Consider the following 6,000-nt stretch of genomic DNA (forward strand, 5'->3'; position numbering starts at 1 on the left):
AAACGTTCTTAAGTCACCCTTACGTTTGCCATAAAGCAAGGAGATTTAATTTTATTGGCCTGGACTTAGATCCGCGACTCGGATTTCTGTCACAGATCCTTTTAATGCTGGATTTAGAAGACATGTGACATCATCCATACATTTACATCACCCGTGTATTTATAAAACATAGAATACCACCAGTTACCACTACTCATACAATAAACCATAAAAACTTCACAGATTGATGAAAACTGGTCTGCATCTGGTGATAGACTATTGACTCTATGTTAAGTTTGCCCCTTCCATCTCAGGTTAGAAGATTATCAGTCTGGACCATCCCTTTCTAAATGCAGGACATGTTCAGCATAGCATCCTCTCATGCGCTATGCAACCACTTATGCACATATTTTATTTTTGTGGAAGCAGCTGCTATTAAAAAAGTTGATTTTTGTTAAGGTGCCGCGAATGTGGGGACCCAAGTGCAAGCTTATGAGACGAGAGGCAGAGCATCGCAGGTAAAAGGTTTTAATAAACTAATAACTCACTAAACCACAGACCATAAACTAAACAAGGCATGAACACATCTAACAGCAACAGAAAGAACACTAAGTGATAACAAACAACGGACTGGCAAAGGAGGAACTGAAAACAGATGACTTAAATACACTGAGGCATTAACAAGGCACAGGTGAGGTGGTGGGTCTAATCAGACCAGATGAACATATGAGCAGGAACCAAAAACACCAAAAACACAGGAACATAAACCATGAATCATGACAGATTTTACAGTCATCTTAACCTTTTAAAGGAGTCTTTATGGTCTCTCTTGCATATTAATTAAACAACAGATGCCTGAAATGTTTGAATCTGCCTTTCAGTGCTTTGCGTTTGAGATGATTAGAATGAAACTTAAGAATAATAATGCACTGGAATGTGCATTTCAGTGTTTTGTTATAGCTGAAACATTTCATCTGCACCTGGAATAAGTTGCTTACATAATCCTCACACCTGCATGTCCCAGACTTGTTTGCCGTGTGTGTGTGTGTGTGTGTGTGTGTGTGCAGGCTTGTGTGTGCAAGAAGGAGAGAAAACAAAGGAATAGAAAACATGTCAGTGAAGAAAACATGAGGCAAAGACAAGAAGATTTAGAGGGAAAAGACTAAAAGATTAAACAAGGAGCAATGGAATAAAAAATAACACAAGAACATATTGAAGAGGAACTTTTTTTCTTCTTCTTTGCTCCATTTGAGGCTGTAAAGTTAGTTAAAGTGCTTGCAGGATGTTTTTCAAGACCTCATTCACTAAGCCTGTCTTTTCTACTTTTAGGCTGCCAGTTGCTTTTTCAATCACCCAGAAACACTCTCCTGCATGTCAATGGCAAGGTTTCCATAAACCTGCAAAGCATTAAGTCCCCCTTAAACACCCTTCTTTATTTCACTGTCTGGTTTGCAGGCCAGCGACTCAGAACCAGGAAGACTGTTGTGGTAACAATGAACAACAAATGCAGACTTTCAGTTTTTCCTTCATATTTTATAAACAATATTAAAAGAATTTGCTGTGGCTGCTGGATTTTAGATGTAATGCTACAAGAGAGTTTCTATTTCATGTGCACTGATACAAAACTGCTCTGGGAAATAAGCCATCATTACTCACTATTGCTCATTTATCTTTAAACACCTGAATTTAGACATAATTATCTCTATTGCAGAGCCCATTAAGATGGCAAAGTTCATGTGTTTGAGCATGTGTGTGCACATGTGTGTGCGTGCACTTGCACATGTGCTGCTGAGCCTGGGGACTGCTGGAAAATTGAGATGATGATGTTCCAAGTATTTTTCTTGCACTGAAATTGCTGTATTTTTCACTCCAGCACACACACACACACACACAACAGATGTTTTCATGTGTACAGCCTTGTTTTTACAGCTTTCAAACAGTCATGGCCGCCTCCGATAATTCATCTAATGCACTGTCGTGTTCGGCTTTGGACCATAACTTCACGCTTGTTATTAGACTGATTTGCTGTCTGACCGAACAGGCTTTGTTGAGTTATCCACTAAGGAGCTGGAATGATGTCTATTCATATACATTGACAGCTGGGGGTCAGTGGTGGAACAAATATTCTGACCATTTATATAAGTAAACTCCCTCCATTGAGGCTGCTTGTGCTGATGATGATTAAAGAAAGAAAGACAAGAAAACTAAACCGAATGTCTTCTTACTTGCTTGCTTTGGATTTCTGGATAATTTTCTTGAGGATGGTTTACTATGGTTAAAGATGATATATAGCATATTTCACTCATTAAACACATTAAACAGATACTTTCCTTGGAAAAGCAAACATTTGATTTTATCAGAAATAAGTGACAGTGACGTGTTTTGACAAAACAAAAATGAATTAATGAAAATGAAAAATACTTTTCCACTTAAAAAAAAAGAAAAATAGATAAATATGATTTAACTTCTTTTTTTCTTTTTACCAAACATATATTTCATTTTAATTAACAGAAAAAGTAAAGCTCTATTATTTAATTTAGCTAACAAAAACATGAGCAAATTAATATAACAAAATAATTATTTAATGTATTTTACATATTTTTCCACACGGCACAAGGTTATATTTTAAAACTTTATTGCTTGTCAGGTCTTGAACAGGCTCTATCACACCTGGCTGACCTTGTTTATATTCACCCTCAGATCCCTGAGGTCCTGGAATCAGTTGAATCCAGGCTGGAAATTTGAGGAAACTGTTTTCTGTTGCTGCTTCTCGGTTGTGGAATAAACTTCCCATCAATGTTACATCAAGACCGACTGCTTTCAAAGCTTTAAAGACTTATTTTGATTCATTGGATTTCAGTTCAAGTTAACCGAGTGGCACTTTGTACTTAAGTTTTAAATTCTTCTGCATGTTATTTTCTAATACTGTTGCCTGTTTTTAATGTGAAGCACTTTGGTCAACTTTAGTTTTATGTAAATGTGCTACATAAATAAATATGACCTTGGCCTTTGACAATTTTTGGCCACTCTATACAAAGTGGTTTTTAATACTTTTTAGCAGTTTTCTTGCATGTTTTAAATGTTCAAATTGATCATTCCCTTCAAGTTGTGGATGTGCTTGTATTGCTATCCTGCAGAAAGGTCCACTTCTGGATCAACTTTAACATTCAGACAGATGGTCTTCATGTGAATTCATAGTTAAATCACTGACTTTAAGCTGCCCAGTCCCAGAGGCAGAGATATAACCCCAAACTAAAACATTTTCACATTTCACAGCTGGTATGAGGTTCCTCTCCCCAAGAAGATGCCTTCACTCTGCTCCAATAACGCCTGCTATGACATTTTTCCAACTACAGTTTTACTCAAATGTTCTTTTTGGACAGCAGATGTTTCTTCACAGCATGCCTCCTATGCAGGTCAGATGTGTGAAATCTCTTTCTGCATGTAGACGGATCTACCAAAGGCAGCCAGGGTTTTGTGATCAAAGCTTGGGGTTCTGGGGGATTCAGCATCAAATGCTGCTTTGGGACTGAATTGGAAAAATATGCAATTGTTGAAAGTCTTGAACTTGTAAACTTGTAAAGGATTTTTCTCTTAAAATGCAATGATTTGCTTAAAAAAAAGAAAAGAGAGATTTTTTCTATTCCTTTTACGACCCCAATTGCCACAAAAATTGGGATGTTGTGTAAAATGTCGCTCAAAACAGAATCTAATTAATCTGAAACTCTCAAAGCCATATTTTACTGTCAGTAAAGCGTAGACAACATTTCAGATGTTCAGATGAGATATCTTTTTTCATTGGGCTCATTTTGAATTTGATGGCATACACATCTGTAAAAAGTAGCACCCCTCTTCTTCTGACAGCTCTGAGGAGGCCAGTTGCTCAGGTTTTAAGAGAAATGTCCCATTTTGGTCTAATGCAGGACCCAGCTTTTGATTCAGAGAGGCTCTGCCTCTTTGAAATGCTCCTTTTATACCCAGTGGTTCCCAACAAATTTTTCTTGAGGACCCCCTTCATGCAAATACTTGCAAAGCCATGGACCCCCGTCTTTCTCCGTGCTGAAACCACGCTTGGTTCTATGCTTTCAAAAGTGAGATTCTCACCATAAATACTGTATTCTGACTGAGTCCTTCCATAAAGCCAAAGTTAAATTAACAACATATACGCTTCTTTCTTAAAAGGGACAATGTGTGAACATTAGTTACAATAGCTCTGAATGCTTAAAGCCTCGGGACCCTCTGTGCTCTTTGGGGGACCTGCTTGGGGTGTCCTGGACCCCAGGTTAGGAACCACTGCACTAACCTATTGCCAATTAACTTTGCACCAAATACTTGCCCACCATTTTGTTGCCTCTGCTTCAACTTTTTAGAGATGTGTTGCTACCATGAAATTTAAAATAAAATGGTAAAATGTGTCAGTTTCAACAGGGAACTGAATCTACTTTTGTTCATTTAGTACCAGTATGAAAAATAACATTAAAAATAACTGTTAAATGATTATAAATGAAAATTATATTGAAAAGATTGGCTGGGAGGGCCTGACTTGTGAAAGGGCGGGCCTTGCCCACTGGGGTACGCCTCTGCCGGGTCTGGATCTGTTGCTGCCATGAAATTCAAAATCAACTATTTTCCAAGAAATGGTTAAATGTGTCAGTTTCACCATTTGATATGTTTTTTTTTATGTTATATTGGGAATAAAATATGTGTTGATGAAGAACAAAATGCAGGATGAAGCAAGAGGCAAGCAGACCTAAAAAGAAATCTGTTTTAACAGAACAGAAGGTGCTGCACTGGCAGGATAACCAACAAGAATAAAAACGAAACAAAATAAACCGACAGCCAACCACAATAAAAACTGACAAAGTAAAGCTACGAAAACAGGAAGACAACCGGGACAGGATGGACATGAGCTGACAACAATGACCTGGTAAGGCGGAAATGAAACCATGGGGTGTATATATACAGAGGGAGTCATCAGTAAACAAAGAGCAGGTGTATTAATGAGCAAACACAAACCAGGTGTAATGATGGCGAGAGTTAATGAAACAAAGGAACAGGCTCTACCAAACACAACTGGAAGTCACAAAGATGTGATGGCTGTTTCCTGCTGCTCGCCTCTCGCCTGTTAACAGACGGGAGAACCTCCAGCTTCCCTACGACCCTGAACTGGAGTGAGGGTTATAGACAATGGATGGATGGATGCATTCTGTTTTAAAATTAGATTTTTTATAATTTATATTTTTGGAAATGGGGTTGTAACTTGTAGGTACCCACAATCTATTTTTTAGAAGATATAAAATGCATAATAGACAAACATCACAAAAATCAGCCAACTTAATGGAAATAGAACTTCTTTATTTTCATTTAATGCCATTTTTTTTTTTTTTTTTTTTGTTTGTGAGTAAAGTTTACCTCACGTTTAACTGGGTAAATCCCAACCCGAGTGCAAGTAAACACAGCATGCAATTAATTTTTATGTGTTGTTTTATATATTGTCCTACATCAACCCTGCCATGTTCTTCTTGACCATAACGCAGCGTTTATATCATCTCACCACCCTGGTTTCATAATGTGTGTCTGTCCAAACTGTTTACAGTTTATGAAGAGGATGTAAGTCAAAGAAACAGCCAATGATGCTGAAGAAACACTGAGAAAACAAATGATTTGGTTATTTATTTAAGTTTAAGTGTTTTTGGAGCAGGATCATCCTCAGCAAACAATTGTTAGTGAAAACATATAGACTTCAGTTTGCTTTCACAAAATTTGGATGACCACTTTCATTGTAACAATTCATTATGTCCTAAAATATTTATTTATAGGCTATATATATATTTATTTGCCTTCTTATTTATTTATTACTTAAATGTTAACCTGTAAGATGTTGCTGACAGATTAGGCCTTCATTTATTCTAGAACGCATGCACCTGAAAACCAACCACGCAGATGAAAATGGAGCACGTGCACGGAAAACACTGAGCGAGTAAACGTGATAGGAGTAACAACACACATCACGAATACTGT

This window comes from Melanotaenia boesemani, chromosome 3 (assembly GCF_017639745.1).
Source record: "Melanotaenia boesemani isolate fMelBoe1 chromosome 3, fMelBoe1.pri, whole genome shotgun sequence".
NCBI lineage: Eukaryota > Metazoa > Chordata > Actinopteri > Atheriniformes > Melanotaeniidae > Melanotaenia > Melanotaenia boesemani.